The following is an 18323-nucleotide window of genomic DNA, read 5'->3' as shown; positions in this document are numbered from 1 at the left end:
AAAGAGGATCTCCATCTGACCATTTTTGCTGTCAGATTGACTATATTATATACTATTTCGTGTGACTTCACTCCCTATTCCCCTTCACTCTAGGTAATGTAACTTACTGACGAAGGTCTATCTGCCTATGACAATTTTGCCTTTCTGTATGCTCTGTAATATATGTAAAATTGTGTGGCATCTCTGTGAACACTTTAGGAAACCTTTAGCAAGTCTCTCTTTGCATTCCTTTTTAGGAATGGAACCCGTCCATCCAAAGTCTTCCAGAGCAGCAATGCAAGAGGTAGGTAGCAATGTACCATTAGTCGGAACACAAGTTTACCGTTGAAAGGTTTATTTTCTGAATAGAAAGCAAAGACACAATCTACTTTGTAGCCTGATCTGAGGGACTAATATAGAGTATATATTACCACTTCTGCTTGCACACCCTGCAGGTATTGTGACAAAGACTTATAAGAGAGACACAGGTTAAAAAGTTTGTACTGAGGTTCTTGTCCTAGCGTGAAAACACATTTCCTTAATTATAAAGATGCTAAGAATTGACATTGTTAAATGAAGTTAATGGAAGGTACAAATGTTCTGCCTCCTTTGGAATAACAGGACACAGTTACCCACTTGGTTGTCTGGTTTTAGGTATCTACGGTTGAAGCAATTTTAAACAGTATATCTTGTGGGGTCAGAACGCAAAGAAGGTAAGCCAAAAGGAAGTGGCAGCTGAAGTAAGAGGTAGGATATAGCCTCAGAATAAAAGGGATCAGCACAGCATATTTTTAGATGCTTGGGAATGGGGCCCAAGAAGAATAAAACTGTGCAATCAAGGACACTGCTTCCCCTTCCAATCACACACACACTCTCTATATTGTATCTAATCACTCACAGTTATGGAGTCATTTCCTTAGGAGTTCTAAGGGAATCACGTTTGGATTCCAAAATGTGTAAGCAATGCATTAATTTGATACTATAGAAACTTACTTCGGAAGTCCTTGGCCAAAATATTCAGCACTAGGAGTATGGTATCATTCTTCCAGTCCCTTCACAGTTTTCCACCTGGTATGTTTTTCAAGGATGTACATTAGCTTAGAAAATAAAGACAATAGATATTAAATTGGCCCTAAACTGATAATGAAACCTTGCATGACTTCATCGTCACATTAAGGAATATATTTCAAGACAAATAAAAGGAATCTTGACTTATTTTATTGCTTCTGAGAAAAGGCCTGTAGAAGGAAGAGTGGATGGCTGAATAAGATCCCACAAAACATCCAGCATTTATGACGTAAAGGCAAACAAGTTGACAAGTGAAGTGAAAACTCAGTGTGTTATCTCTGAGTCACACATTGAGAAGTACATCTGTTGACATAGAATGTAGAAAATATCAAAAGAATACAGTATAATGCCAAGCAAGCCCTTACAGAAGCAGCAGAATGTAAAAGGCTTTCAAATCATTACACATAAAGAGTAAAATCAGGTAACATCCACACAATCTGGCACTTATGCTGTCTTTAGGACAGATAGAACCAAAAAAAAGTAAAGCCATTTAAAAGCAACCACTTGTGGACTGAAACGTAACAACCAGATATCTTTGTATTTTGTGTTAATATCTGAAACTCCACCTTGTTTGAAAAATCAGTATAGCTTTGAATGGCTGCCCTCTGTATGACTGATAATGCCAACGAGACACATGTTACAACAATACAGGCACTGCAGTAATATATATATATATAAGGAGACATGATGATTGTTATTTCACTTTTAAAAGTCACTATGACCTAGGGCACAATTAACAGGCAATAAATTCCTACATGCTACTGAAGTTGAGAGATTAGTGTTTGCCAGTCAAAGCATGGAAACACATTTACACCTAATAAAATAAGGCTAATTAGCTGTTTAAATAATAGGAAATGTCAGTCAGGGGCCACAAAAGGCTATGAACAATAACCAAACCTACCACCAAAAAATTAACACGTGTGTTTAAAGAAAAATCAAATATTGAGCATCTAAAACAGCCTCAAATGTTTGCCAAGTCATCCAAAAGAGAAGGAACTTTACTTAAGTGATGAAAACAACAGTTAGTGGTAGAAACTTACTGGAGTACAGTAGGGCATATGTCACTCCAGTCTGCGCACTTCTTCACAGATTGATTTAGGAAAACTTTGTACATACCGGACAGGCATTCAGTGAGAGTTTGGAGCATAGTACGGCTTGTTAGGACATGTTTTGCCCTTGTCCAGTTGTAGGATTGCAGGTGATATCAAAGAGTATGTCTGAACTACAGGGCAGATGTACAGGGCGGCGTGCCCTGCACTTCCCATCTCCCAGCTATCCATGGCTGTTGGAAGATGCGCATCTCCCCACTGCCCATAGCCCTGTCTGTCCTTACTCAGGAATTGAAGGCATGGCAGGGGTATTAAGATGGCTAGGAGTTCTTGCTCTAACATGAAGTCAGGATGCAGCTATACATACTCCCAGACCCCCAAATTGGAAAAGCCCAAGCCCCTCATTGAAATATACTGACAAAAAAAAATTATTTCGATTTAGGACTTTTTTTTTATGCTCACTTGAAAGTTAGGTAATGCAAGGAAGGAGGAAGTGGGCAATAGCACTGGTGTGATATGCCACCTGAATGGACAAGTGACTTCTCTGTACTTGTGACCTGAGCCATTGCTTCCTCCTGAGAAGACAAGGATGGGGGCAGAGGCAGGTCTTTTATACATTGATACAGGCCAGGTAGCTCTGTTTCAGAGTGCTCAAGGATCAAAAACTGGATCCTAGCTACTGCTAATGTTGCAATTTGTCCACACAGATATCTGATTAGTTTTTAAAAAATACTATAAATAATTTTGTGTTAGTTTTAACAGCTCCTGGTGTTCTCTTTCTGTTTTCTCCTTTTTTTCTCTAGCTTTGAATTTCAGAGAGGTTGAAGCAATTATAACCCAGCACCTATATAAAGAGACTAATAGCATTGTTTCTGATTGATTTCATGGTTTGGTCTTCTACTCAGCACTTACAATCTGTCAAAAATAAGCTGTATCACTCAAAATTGAAACTACAGCATAAAGACATGCTTTTTTTTTTGCTGGTGTGAACTCACAAATGTAAAACAGGTACAATAAAAGTTGATTTTTGCCTGGGATACTTGAGTTGCCAAAATTCCTCTGACCACAACTCTCACCCAAAGCATTCAGCACCTTTCACGAATGCTAATCCCTTCCAACCTAAATTATTATACGATTTATAAGATCATGACAGGAACACAATGTAGGGAAACACCTAAAGCACATGACGAAATCCAGTTCAGTTTCAGTGGCATTTAAGCATGTGTTTGAATTATTCCTAAAACAGAATCAAGAAATAAATACAGCTGCATGACGTAGAGAGATAAAGTGCCTATATATATCTTCAAAAATTCTTGAAGAGGGGAAGGATGTTCTATCTAGCCTGCCAGAATGGAACCAAGGAGACTGTTCGTCATTTCCAACATTTTTTTATAGGCTCTTTCATTATTTGGGGCAAATAACTTAATCTCACTATAAATCAGCTGCTGACTTATTAAGCAACAGGATAAATCCATTAATACTTAGATATTTGTGAGTCCTTCAAATAATACTAAAATAAGGTTCACAAGTGGATTCTAACGGAGCGAAGGCAAGGATGCATCTCCTTAAGTTCTGAGTCATCCGTCTCAGACAAACTGTGCCATAAGAGCATCATTGACAGCAAAGCTAGGAGGTTTAGCTCCAGGGTAGACATCTATCATGTAGACATCTGTATTTGGTTTAGAAGAATCTCACCCAGGAAGCTACGATGCAAAACTGCTTCCTTATGCCAGAAGCCTTCAGATGTAATGTTAATCAGAATGGAATAAGAAGTAGGAGAGAGGTTTCTTTTCTTCAGTCTCTCAATAATTGCATTTGGTGAGGTTTTTTTTTTTTGGCACTGTTGCCAATAACACATTGACAAAAAAACACTATAATCTCTGTATTTAAAAAAAATGGATTATTACAATCATAAAGATGCCCCAGTGACTTCCAAGAAATAAACTTCCGGATGAAAAACAAATTGTTCAAATTAAACTTGGGTTAAATACGAATGATGGTTGGGAAAAATATCTTTGGAATTGTCCTAGGACAAGTACATTGTTTGCTTACATACAGAGATCTTTGCTAGTTCTTTAAATAGCACAAATCCCTTATACTCTTCAGTTTGCACTGTGCTCTTTGAATGCCAAGATCACCACAAAACTGAGACATGACTTCTTCCATAGGATGTTTAGTAGATACTGTGTCCTGTGTTTGCAACTGGTGGTCTGTCTGCCTGTGCTTTCCACACATCTCGACTCCAGGTGCGAGGCAGTAGGTGAAGCAATATATAAGTAAAGTAAAAGTGAACCTCTACCACAAGCTTGAGTTCAGTAAAAGAAAATATCCATCTTAGAGCAGAATGCTTTTCCAGCTACTTTATCATTGATATGAAGTTACTGAGTTGTCTCAAAAGCAAATGAATTTACCAACTTCTTATCTGCTGCCAAGTCTATTTTCCTAACCATGCTTCTAGAAAGTCCCATCCCAGCTCCTTCTTCTGATGTCTTCTAGTTTGACATTCTTCCTGGAATTACAGTTACCCTGACTTAATTAGCATAAAGATGATGTACACATATTCTACTGCAGTATTACTTACATTCTTATAAGCGTGTGTCTATATCCCCAAGGTCATCTTAGTCTATGTCTAGGGCATTTTAAATCCACATCGCTTACTCAGCTGTGACATAAAAAGATTAAAGGCTGTAGGGCTGGTCTAAAAACTTCACCTCTTGAGTTTTTTTTATGCTTGGACTGTAAATGTGTTACAGTAGAAATGATCTGTTCATTATCTCTACATACATCACCTAGCACATGACCCTTGTCCAATATCAGGCTGCCTGCATATTTTACACTAATATAAATAACTAATATCAATAAGTAAAGTCTTTTTTTGTGTGTATCTAACAGGGAAAACTTGCATTGGAAGGAAATTACTTCTAGTTTAAGAAACCAGCAAAATCTATGCATTCAAGGATAGGTAAAATCCAGGAGACAAAATGATCACATTCCATTGCCATTGCTGGCAGATTTTAATGACAGGATATAATTTAAAATGCTTAAACCCCATACTGATGGCTCTTGGGGAAATCGTAAGGTATATTCAAGTAAATAAGAACAGCAAATATATCACTGTAACTTATCATCACATTCTGGGCTGCTACAAGGTCTTGGGCAATCCCACTGAACCAGTGTGTGTGAAGCGTGTGGGCTTCCTCACGCGGCTGCTGCCTGGTTTCCTCCTCCCTGAGAACAATGCAATGAATGGCACTGGGAGGGCAGGAGAGCATCCAGCCCTGGAGGACAGCTATTCAGGCTGCTCCAGCCAGAGGCCTGTCAGCATTTCCACTCTTTCACACACGTCCCAACTTCAGACAGGGATTACATCATTTTAACCACTTTTCTCACATTTAAAAAAGTTAAAATTAGTCAAAACAAAAACAGCAACCATGTGTGCTCAGGGATGTGAGTGGAGAAGTAAGGATAAACAAATCTGCTGTCTTGCATATCCTACCAGAAGTTCGTCTCAGCGTGATCCTTAAAAACAGCAGGGTGCCTCGCCTCAGCTTTTATCAAATAACATTTATAGGACACCCCACATTCCCTACCAGTGGACCACAAAGAATCAACAGGGAACTAATAGGCTGTCCTTTATTTTTGAAATGTTAGGGTCCAGCTTACTCAAAAAATACTATGATGTATTTTGTTTTGGTTTGGTTTGGTTTATAGCATGGGAAAGAATGAATGACAAGTGACCCATACAGGCTTCCTTACGAAAAATTACGGTTCATACTACAGGCATGTTTATGAAAACAACTGTGTGTAAGGATAAATACCCTTCAAAATCATGTGCATGGACACATGAAGTTTGCTGTAAAGTCTGTTTTACGGGAATGTCAGTTTTTCAGTATAGGAAGAGGGAAGGCAGGCTCTAGTATGTCTAGACAGATGTGTTCAGGGGTGTTGTCCCTAGACAGCAGAGGATATACGGCCTTTAAAGAGGACAAAGATTGGCTTTGCTATAAAAGAACAAGCCACTTCCTGGAGAGGAAGATGCACTGATTTTTTAGGAAAATGCAGACACATTGTGAGCTCCAAGGAACAGCGATCTAGAGAGGAAGGAAGAGGTTGCGATGTGAGGACTAAACATTACCTACCTATAAACTTTGTAATTAAGGCTCATAGCCTGTTATAAATGAGTCTTTGAATGATCTTCACTTAGATGACAAGAAGCAAATGCTTTATTTTATGTCTTTATTGTTTTCCTCTTCTGCTTCTCTCCTGCTTGAAGAAAAAAAACACTTGTAAAATACACCTGTAATATGGATTTCACTGCTAGTAAGGAGGAAAACCAAGGTGCAATATGCATTTGAACAGAAGCAAAAGGCTCTTTGCTCAGGAAAAAACAAAGAAAGTAAGAGAGGATAGAGATAACCTGATAATGAAGGGGGATTTTCCAACGAGGTGCCATGACTCCATGCTTAGACACTGACTCTCCGGACTCTCAAAGTTTCAAGGAAAAGTTGGCACTGTTACGTTCATAGAATTCGTATAGAAAATAGGAAATGTTTTCCAAAATTTTAATAACATATTTTGCAAAGTCAGCAAGTCACATTTTGCTATGGGAAAATTCTCAGAAAAGCGAGAAATATATGTGAGAGGTAGACAATGGAAAACTGTTTTTTTAGCTTTCATATCCCAGTAAGTAAGCACATAACATCCTCCCTTGGGCTATAAGACAGCTATATTCTCTAATATGTTATTGTGAATAAGCACAGATACAGGTTCAAGGAGTTCTCTTCCATGATTCCTGCTGTGGCTTTTAACTTCTCAATAAATTTATTGAGTTGACTTTCTTTCTCCATCTTTTTCCAACTGATGGAATTAATTTAGCGATATTATGAAGATTAAGGTATTGATGTTTTACTTATCACAACTCAGTAGCTTGTGGTTTTAAAATGCTAGGAAAGGAAGTGGGGTTAAAACAGACGCAAAATCCTTTGAACAGAGAAATAATCCTGAAATCTTCTCTTTCTTATCATCTAACATTCACCTCTTATTATGTTCAAATATGCCAGACAGTAGTTAATAATAGATAAGTGTATCTAGAATGAAGGCAAAACACATCATTTCATGCTCCTTATCTCTGTAATCTTCATTCAGAGGAATTCTCTTTTTCTTTTGGAATCTGGGGCAACTTTTCTGGAAACTGCAGCGATAGCAAACTCAGTAAGTTATCAGTCCCTGCAACATGTGTGAGTTGTGGCTGGAAGCAGAGCAGATGAAGATATCAACTAACAGCAGATTTTTTCATAATATCTGTCATTAGACTAAAGAAAGCATGAGCTCACGGCACACCGGGTACAAAATGAAGGATGAATAACTTCACAAGGCTTTAAGGAAAACTGCCAGAAAAAGCATGGGGAAATGTGGCACTGAAACAGAATAGTAGATTAATGCATTAGCCTCTCATTGTCAGACTAGTAAGAAGCGAGCTGAGATTAATAATGAATGAATTGGTGGTCTCACTTTAGTAGACCTTTGGTTACATACCTCAAAGACAGAGTGCAATTTTTAGTCTGTCTTTGAAAATCATCCAGAAAAAGTGCAGAAGCACATGTTTTAGGCTGGATCTGAGGGCTGCTTCAAGGCATAAACGGAACATGTTGGCAGGCAGAGTTAAATACAGGTAATGTAAAATGCTAAAGTACGCCTGATGTCTATAACCTTTTCTTTATTTAAAGAGTGAGAAAATGCTGATCTATAGAGCTTTGGAAACACACTGGGTATGTTTTGTTTCAACAATTTTGTGATTAACACCAGCACAGAGTAATTATTGCCTCTGCATGGAGCTGCATGCAAGGCCTGCTGCTTTAGTCTTGTGTTCATAAAAATGGGTGTGAAATAAGAAATAATATAAGCATATTCAGAAAATCTCTCATTCTGAGAGAGAGAACAGTTGAAACATCTTACCACCCAATCCCAATGCTAGTTCAGCATATAATGAAAATTAAGTTGTTTCTCTTAGACACAGAGCAGATCCACACGTCACCTCTGGACTATAAAAAAGAAAATTCTAATCTCCCTTAGTCAAATCCTGTGCACTGAGAAACTACAATATAGCACACCTTTTAGGGCATAATCCTTATTTATGCTCTTTAGACAGAAATATCCCAGAGGAGAATGCTCCAGACACTCTTCCTTCCTCTCTTTTTCAAAGGATTTTTTTCATCTTTTTAGGATGGTCAGCATGCTATCCTCAAACAGAAGCCAAAAGCTTTAGCTTTTACTACAATCAGATTTAGTAGGAATCTAGGGGGAAAAGCAGATTTGGAAAAAAAATAATAATCATAGTCTTAATGTAGATATAGTTGTTCATGAGATCTGGTGTAGATCCAATTTCTATTTAGAACAGAGTAAATGAGTATTCTGCCTCAGTTTTCAAGCAGACTGAGAAGCTACAACATGGTAGCAAGGTTGCATGGTAATTTTGAAGAAACCTGTAGAATTGGAAATGTCTATTTCCAAGGCAGCAGAAAAAATTAAAAAGCTGAAAGGCCTAAATTGAATCATTTGGTAATCTTCATCCTCCAATACTCAAAGAACCAGCACAGCAATCACAAATCTTACAATAAGGATTTTAAATAAATCTTACAAATTTCTATTCGTTCTATCTATTGGTCAGTGGTACACCTAGGAGCTCTATTTAAGGAAGAGAGGAAAAGGGTATTCTAGATAAAGTCAATAATCTGACAATAACAGTATGCAAAATTTTAGAATAAACTTTGAAGGGGAGAATAATCAGGCATTGGGTAAGTAGAAAATAACACAGACTGAAAAATAGATTTTCTAAGAGGAAGCTATGTCAAAGCAATATAATGTCCTTCTTGAATTGTGTAAAGGAGGTTTTGAAAATAGTAAAGTACTTCTCTCATCTAGCATAATTTTAGCTTAGTATTTGATACAATGTCAAAATGAAAAATATTTTTTAAGAAGAAGAGTATTAATTGTAGAATTGAAATTTGAAAAAATATTACTCAGAGAGCAGACTATAATGAAGTGCCTTGAAATGGGATGATTCAGGATATATTGGACTTCCTCAGGGACTGTTCTTAGGAATAGTCTTATTTAGTATTTCCATAACTGATGATCCCAGAAGAAGCAGAAATATGCTAATTAAAGTTAATGGTAGCCCAGAAAGTCAGGAGATCTCAAACCAGAGGAACATTAGACTAATCACCCACAGATTACATTAGAATAATAGATATGTAACAGAATAAACCAAGGTCATTAGTTAGAGATTAAGAACAAGACTTTTTGCAGCAAACTAAGAGCTTGTCAATTAAAGGTCTCTGGTGAAGAGAAAGCCTGACAGTAGCCTATGAAGAACCAGTGTAATGCAACTATGAAAAAAAGCAAATGTGCTCCTGTATGAGAAGAATTGTATTACTGCAGCTGTGTAGGCACTGATGTGACCTCATCTGAAGCACTCTACAAAATGCTGACTACTCATGTTCAAGAAATGTAAAATTGAAGCATGTTCTGGGAATGGTTACTGGGATTATCACAGACAGTCTGGAGGCTTTACGTCCTTTTCATAGATTAAGAACCGTGAGGCCTAGAAGTCAGCATAGCCATCAGAACAAACAGGCATAAACTGGCTGTAAATGATTCCTGCCCAGACATGAAGTTGCATCATGACCAGAGCATGATGTTCCAGCACAACCGCCCAGAATAAGAACAGTCAAGGAAGAAGGAAGAGGAATGGGATCAAGTTAACTTAATATGCAAGTTTACTAAGATGTTATGAAAATAATTATATAGCATGGCTCTTTGTAACAGCAGTGGACAGGACTCGGTGAGCCCAGAGGAGCCCTTCAATCCAAATGTGATCCTGTGTCGACCTCCCTTCCCCCTCCTCGTCTCCCTTGAGCCCGTATATTGCTTTGATCTGCCCACTCTGATCCTCCACCACAAAGGTATTCACACAAATTTACTCTCAGAGGAGGATATGACAGTCTCTCTTGAAATGTCCACTGTATATATTTCCCAAACCCTTTCAGGACTGTTTGCTCCTTTGAATAAACGGCTTGGGGTTTGTTTTTCCGGTAATCTTTTACAACTTAAAAAGTCCTTCTGAAGAAGAAACCACACAAGTTTCCACAGTTCATTTGCATTTTATTTGTTCCAGCCTAAATTTAATTCTTTAAAATATTTGCCCGTTTTTTTATTTTTTTTTTTAACCTGGAAGGTCACTCTGTATCCAATTCACAATCTTCCTTTACAAAAATGGAGTTCATAATTTCTTCTGAAACTCAAAATAGAGAGTTTGCCTGATGGTATTAACTTAATTTGTTTCCTTTCTCTTTAGTTTTAGTTCAATATGTTAAATAACAATATGTTAAATAACCTGTACAACACTGTGGTGGCATGTGCTTCAATAACTTTGTGCAAATAAACTTGTATCGGCTATCTGCTGCAACATTCTTTACTTAATAAGTATAGGGCTGCCACTGTTTGAATTCATTGACAGTTTCTGTCACAAGCATTTCCTAACAATGCTATATAAACTGAATAGGAAATCTCATTGCAAAACAGAGTTCTAGCAGCACCCTTGCAGCATCTTTCAACAATAAATCTCAGCATTGGAACATGATTTAAGCTGTTAGTATAACACATATAACAAAAAAGTAATTCATGTCAGAAAACAGGTAGCTGTAGAGACTAGGAATTAAGAGATGCAATACAAAGAGCAAAAAAAGTGAAGCCCATTGTGTGGAAAACCTGCAGTAAGGAAGTATGAATAAAATCATCCATGGAAAATGTATAATCATAGTTTCCAGAAAAATGAACAAAAGTAAAATTCATAATACATTATTTTCTCCATAGAAACAATTAGTTAACTGCCAACACCCTCTACAATATAATAGCATTGAATTTCATGAAAGCTTTTCCTGAAGAAACACTGTAATAGTTCTCCTGCACAAAAACAACCTTGCTGTTTTGCTCCAGCCTTGACTCGGTGAAGTACACTCCGTGGGATCATTGCACCCATGTGGAACCCTCTGAAATGCAAGCAAGCTCTCTACAAGTGTCAGGGTCCGTATACAAGCTGCTTACTGTAAGCTACGACTTCTGTTTACCTACATGCGAGCAGTTTTCTATCAGAAATGAGTCATCAGATGCAAACCTAAGCCCAAGCTTGGCCAAAATTCAGGAGGCTCTAGACCCAATTCTGATTTTGCTGGCTAAACCTAGGCAGGCTGGCTCACATCCTGAGGAGTTCAACGCATAATTGCCTTTGAAGATCTGAGCCTTAGCTATTTCTAAGCCAGCCATCACCATGCCTTCTGTGTGACTAATGACAGCATTCTTAAGCAGTACATTGTGGTTAGATCAGAAAGTTTATCACGCTTTTGTTTTTAAAATGACAGAAAAAGTACATGGAGAAAATTTTCTGTTGGAGTTTCTTATGGTGAAAATAAACATTATTTTTAGTGATACATATCTTTTTGCTGAAAATGTCAGTTTTCTGTGTGAAATGCCAACTTTTCAGTTTGGTGATTACTGGCTCATTTATTGTCCTCTGCTGTAAGAGGAAATTAAGGTGACTTCTGATTATCTTGCTGCTTAGTGGATATGGTTATGAGTCAGAGCAGTCCCAAGCTCCTCTCTTGCTGCTAAGCATTTTGGCAAGCTCTTGGGTGATTTTTTTTTTTCCTGCACAGTATCAGGAATGGGAAGTAATGCTCTATTCAATTCTTTCAGCTGTGACTACTATTAATTATTTTCAAGGTTTCCCTTAGGAAGACACTCTCACAGGAAACGTGCTCTTAGTCTCACCTATATGTGTAGAGGGGCTATGCTTCTGGGAGGCAAATCACTCTGGGCTAAGGGGGAAGATAAAAATGTGGGGTTTTTTCTGCAAATTCTCATGAGGGACTTGGTTTCAGTGCCAAAAAAAGGTTTATGGAGCAGTGAGATCCTGACTACATGAACACTGGATAGGTTAAACATTGGACTCAGGCTGAAGGATTAGTTTAAGAATTATATGGTCACAAGGAGGTAAGCGTTTACTGAAAATAGCTATTTAGCCATTAATAGGGAAATACTCCTACTGGCATTCCCCCAGGTACTGCCCAGGTAGCTTCAGCTGTTGCATATACATTGCTTTTTATCTTTCGATCCTGTTTTTTCATAATTCTCATAGCATTGCGAGTGAAGAAGAAAAAAATACTCAAAATAAGGCACAAGCACCTAGCTCCCAGCTAGACCCATCAGAGGCAGCTGGCGAGCGTTGGGGAGGAAGGCAGGCTCCGGGTGCTTGGCTGGTGAGCAGCCCCTAGTGACCAGCTCTCCCGTTATAGCCTCCTGCTTTTCTCACTCCACAAAAGGAGCACGGAGAAGAAAAGCCCAGGTTTCTCAGAGTCTGAACAAGGGATTACTACCAATAAAGAAAGAGTACAGATGCGAATCCGAGCTTTACAAAAGCACTGACACGGTACAAGATATGTCATCCCTTCAAAACAACGAGGACCTCTTTTTAATCCAAGTACATAACCTATGTAACCTGATTAAAAACCAACTGGCATCCCTTGTTTGATCTACTAAAACAGGAACTGAAGACACTTCTACAGATATACTATCTTTTCACTTAAAATTAACGAATTACTTATAAATGAAATAATGAAAGAAGGGTCTCCCACAGCATCCTCGCAGCTAAACTGAGGAAGTGTGGTCTGGATGATCGGGTAGTGAGGTGGATTGTGAACTGGCTGAAGGAAAGAAGCCAGAGAGTGGTGATCAATGGGACAGAGTCCAGTTGGAGGTCTGTGTCTAGCGGAGTCCCTCAAGGGTCGGTACTGGGACCAGTTCTATTCAATATATTCATTAATGACTTGGATGAGGGATTAGAGTGCACTGTCAGCAAGTTCGCTGATGACACAAAACTGGGAGGAGTGGCTGACACAACGGAAGGCTGCGCAGCCATTCAGAGAGACCTGGACAGGCTGGAGAGTTGAGCGGGGAGAAATTTAATGAAATATAACAAGGGCAAGTGTAGAGTCCTGCATCTGGGCAAGAACAACCCCATGTACCAGTACAAGTTGGGGGCAGACCTGTTGGAGAGCAGCGGAGGGGAAAGGGACCTGGGGGTCCTAGTGGACAACAGGATGACCATGAGCCAGCAGTGTGCCCTTGTGGCCAAGAAGGCCAATGGCATCCTGGGCTGTATTAGAAGGGGTGTGGTCAGCAGGTCGAGAGAGGTTCTCCTCCCCCTCTACTCTGCCTTGGTGAGGCCGCATCTGGAGTATTGTGTCCAGTTCTGGGCCCCTCAGTTCAAGAAGGACAGGGAACTGCTAGAGAGAGTCCAGCGCAGAGCCACGAAGATGATTAAGGGAGTGGAACATCTCCCTTATGAGGAGAGGCTGAGGGAGCTGGGTCTCTTTAGCTTGGAGAAGAGGAGACTGAGGGATGACCTCATTAATGTTTATAAATATGTAAAGGGCAAGTGTCATGAGGATGGAGCCAGGCTCTTCTCAGTGACATCCCTTGACAGGACAAGGGGCAATGGGTGCAAGCTGCAACACAGGAGGTTCCACATAAATATGAGGAAAAACTTCTTTACGGTGAGGGTGACCGAACACTGGAACAGGCTGCCCAGAGAGGTTGTGGAGTCTCCTTCTCTGGAGACATTCAAAACCCACCTGGACACGTTCCTGTGTGATATGGTCTAGGCAATCCTGCCCCGGCAGGGGGATTGGACTAGATGATCTTTCGAGGTCCCTTCCAATCCCTAACATTCTGTGATTCTGTGATTCTGTGAAGGGATTGTTAGTATTATTTCCCCACTGGATGCTACAGCATGTTAGTAAAGTTTACATTTCACAGAACGATTACAATGTACTTTTTTTTTGGTCATCTGTTGGACTGCTTGCTGCAGTTGAATGATGAGGACGGGCAAGTTCTGACTCAAGAAAATCCTGCAAGCTGTAGAATTTGCTGGTAAACAAATAGGAAAAAATCATCTGCTTTGGCAATATGTGGGATTCTTTTTTCTTTTTTTTCTTCTCCCTGCAACAGTAACTTTTTTTCTAAATACTTTCACCAGCTTCAGGAAAGGGTGGGTTAGAGTCAGGGGTTTCCTGAGCCTTTTCAGAACATGGCTTTAACGTAGCCGTGTGTTCAGAAGAGCCCCTAGAGAGTCTTGTTTTGGAACACTCTGACGCCTACACATTATTATCTTTGCTACGTTTTGCAGTTTTGTGTGAAATTTATTTTTAATCTTTAACAAAACATGCTCATGTTTATCTTAAATTCAGAAAAGGTTTAATAATTTAAAACAAAATAACTTTTAAAATAATTAGATTTACAATGAATGTCAAAACATAAAAGTATAAAGCGAGTTAACAAGAAAGGACTTCTTAAAGATCAAAGAAAATGTGTTTATTTGATTTGATTAAAAACAAATAAAAAGTACTTTCACTTTAACAGGTTATAAGTGGCTGTTGACAGAAACCAGTGAAAGAGTTTCCCAGTCCCACGGATAAAGGTTTTCTTCTGATAGAGGTTCACGTACTCAGAACAGATTGCCCACTGATATGTCAAAGGAATTATATTTTGGTAAGTGACAAAGCTGCATCAATATTAAAAAACGTAGGTAGAAAGGCAAGTTTTCTTGGACAACAAACTCCTTCGGCTATTATTAAGTAGGACTGATGGTGTAAATCGATGGGCATTTCTATATCTTCCATCCTTCCATGCATAAAAAAGCTCTGGAAATGGGAGAAGCAAAAAGTACCATTTAACTTAGTGGAAAGGCAGGATATATTAGATCAAAAACTGCTTTAACATAGCAGCAGAGTTCCCAGAAGAGAGCTGGCTTCCACAGAACTCCTCTTCCATGGGCAGAGGAGGCTGGGATGTGGCAGCCTTTGCCTCGCCAGCCATGTTATGCCTCTGTCACGACAAGTTTCCAGTCCCCCGGGGAAGTATCTCACTGAGGCTTCAATGGGAAATTTACAGACCTCTCATGAAAAGATGCCATGCTGGGGTCCAGGCAAGAAAAAGCTAAGTAATGGACACAGGAATTTGCTTTAAGTCAGGCTGCCTAAAATTTTGTTTAATGAGGTTTTATGTTTGTTAATAACAATATAACTGCTAAAAGAGGATTTCAAACAGTATGTTGTTTTTTTTTAAAGAGTAAACACTTTCCTCATTTCAAAAAAATAAAAGCACCCATGGTCTAAAGATTGCTTGAAACATCAGTGAAGTCCCTCAGCTAAACCTAAGAGACCAGATTTGACATTCCAAAAATACTGAGGTAAAAATGGTCCAGAAAATATTTAAAGCATTCATACATTACGACCTTCTCTACACAAAATGATGAAAAAATCATTCTTAAAAAAATAATAATTCGCAGGTTATCTTTAAAAGCAATATGTGAAATTCACCATCCTAACTTTACAGAAGTAATCATTTTAGAGGAGCAGTAGTTATTTTCACACTAATTTTAGAGTGTCCACATACGCTAAAGAGCATGTCCACATACTCTTAAAAGAGTGTCCACATACAAGAATGGCCTCTTTAGCAACCACAGTCACTGCATCCCACTTTCCACCGGCCTGGAAGATGCCTTCAGACAGACTATCCAGACCTGCACGCCAGCAATGCTCCCCAGCAGGCAGGGTTCAGCACACAGGGCCCTGCGTGCTGGGGCTGCCGCGTCTGGGGCAGTGTGCGCACACTGGTGAGCCCAGTGCTGGGGCTTGAAATCATCTGCACACAGAGGGCAGCCATACCTACTGCTTCTGACTGGTTGAAGCACTCTTCGCTCACCACATGCCCTCATTTCTGAGGTTTGGTCAGCCTGACATTTGCTCATGTAACTCCTATTAACTTGCAGCGGTGCCACAGAGAGGAATGAGATACTACTCCAATCATCCGCTGTTGAGATGCTCACTGTAAGATCATTAAAACAAAGCTCATTGTGAAAGAAATCAAGCCTTGCTCCAATTCAAAATACTTGGTAATTTGATGAGAAAATGTGTGTGTGATTTGTGTTTATGTCTGGAAGTTTTCCCTAGTGTGAAAGCCTGTCTTTAAAGGAAAACCAGATCTTTCTCGCAATGTATGTTCTTTTATGTTATGCAGCCTAGACTGTGGATTGCAGTGATGTCAAAAATGTACATGGAGTGATTGCATCCTGTCTGCATCCTGAAAGAATTACTTTGAAAGTTAGATGTTTCATCTGTACAGTCATATCCTGATCAACAAACTCAGTCAATAAATAAATACATTTAGTGACAAACCTACCTTTTTCTGCAAGCTGCAGTTAAACAGGAACTTGATTTGTTTTTTGTATTCACATCTATTCTATAATAATGAATCCAGCACCACAATACCCGAGTACCCATTATAAGATCAGAGAAACCTTTGTGGTACCCGTTTTCCTAAAATGATTTAAAAAACCCAGTCCTCCATTCTCATTCTTTTGAAGTCTTTGCTTTAAGCCTAAGACTTTAATACAAAGGGCCAGAACTTTGGTTGAGAGTGGTTTTTTTTAAAGTGGTGAACTGATTTTGCCCAAGAAAGAGGAAAACAGAGTATAAAGTGCATGAATTTTTCCGTAGTTTTTTCCAAAGCTGAGTGTGCCACTAAGACATGTATAAAATCTCTATTTAAATATTGCTTTTTGTGCAAGATGTGGTGTTTAATTGTCATGTATGAAATTTGTAGCACCAGGGCAATTTAAGACAAAATCTTAAAGGGTTGAATGAGCTACAGGTGTCAGAAGAAATAGGAAAATCGATACGCCAGGCGCACATCTGGAGCTATGCATCGAAATCTGTGGAAAACTTTCTCATGATTGTCGGAGAGTCGTTCAAAGTTCTTTAAGTGCAAGCTAATGTTAATTCTGTTGCCATACTACTATTGTGGTTATTAATACGTGCCTACTAACACAGCAGCTTTTATCCACCATTCTCGAAACTCATTTCCAAAGATTAACCTTCTGCAGGCCCATCCCTGCTGGTCACAGACAGAAGATCAGGGCCCCGAGGGCTGTCCGAGATCCCTGGTAGAGCAGCGCACCCTGACACCTCTTGCTCGCATAGTGCTGCCCAGGGAGGCTCCATGGCTGGCCCAGTGCCCGAGGCCGTGTTTACCTCAGGAAGCATCGCTACCTCAGGCTGTCAGTGCTGTGACACTGTTGGGGTCATCCGAGGTCTCTGATTTTGCTGCCTGTGGCCCACTTGGGAGAGGATGTGTTTAACCAAAAAAAGCACCCGACACCACAACATGGCTGCCCCGGCCTGCTGCGGGAAGCCATTGGTCAGGTCCAGCTCCTGCTTGGGGCCATGGTGATACCAAAAGCTCAACATGAGCCGGCAAAGTGCACTTGCAGCCCAGAAGGTCAGACGTATCCTGGGCTGCATCAAAAGCAGTGTGGCCAGCAGATCGAGGGAGGTGATTCTGCCCCTCTACTCTGCTCTCGTGAGACACCACCTGGAGTACTGCATCCAGCTCCGGGGCCCCCAACATAAGAAGGACATGGAGCTGCTGGAGCAAGTCCAGAGGAGGGCCGCGAAGATGATCAGAGGGCCGGAACACCTCTCATGTGCAGACGGGGGGAGAGAGTTGGGGCTGTTCAGGCTGGAGAAGAGAAGGCTCCTGAGAGACCTCATAGCAGCCTTCTAGTACCTGAAGGGGACCTACAGGAAAGCGGGAGAGGGGCTTTTTACAAGGGCATGTAGTAACAGGACGAGTGGGATGGTTTTAAACTGAAAGAGGGTAGATTTAGATGAGATATTAGGAAGAAATTCTTTACAGTGAGGGTGGTGAGACACTGGCACAGGTTGCCCGGAGAAGTTGTGGCTGCCCTCTTCCTGGCAGTGTTCAAGGCCAGGTTGGATGGGGCTTTGAGCAACCTGGTCTAGTGGAAGGTGTCCCTGCCTGTGGCAGGGGGGTTGGAACTAGCCTTAAGGTCCCTTCCAACCAAATTATTCTATGATTCTGTGATTCTAAAACAGCTGGGTTTTGCCGGCATGTGGGAACAGCGCGGTCAGTGTACGAGCCACAGCCCTGGAAGCGGGCAAGTCATGGCCAAGGAGGGCACAGGGCCGCAGAGGTAGCCCTGGCCCCTCACTCCACCTCAGGGGAGGGCTCCCGCCACCCGCCACCAGCCCCTCGGGGCAGCCGCGGCCCCGCCCCCTGCGCGGCCCCGCCCCTCCCCGCGCGTCCCGTCCC

Source organism: Nyctibius grandis, chromosome 2, assembly GCF_013368605.1.
Source record: "Nyctibius grandis isolate bNycGra1 chromosome 2, bNycGra1.pri, whole genome shotgun sequence".
Classification (NCBI taxonomy): Eukaryota; Metazoa; Chordata; class Aves; order Nyctibiiformes; family Nyctibiidae; genus Nyctibius; species Nyctibius grandis.
The sequence above is the reverse complement of the archived record's forward strand: the minus strand, read 5'-3'. Positions refer to the sequence as shown.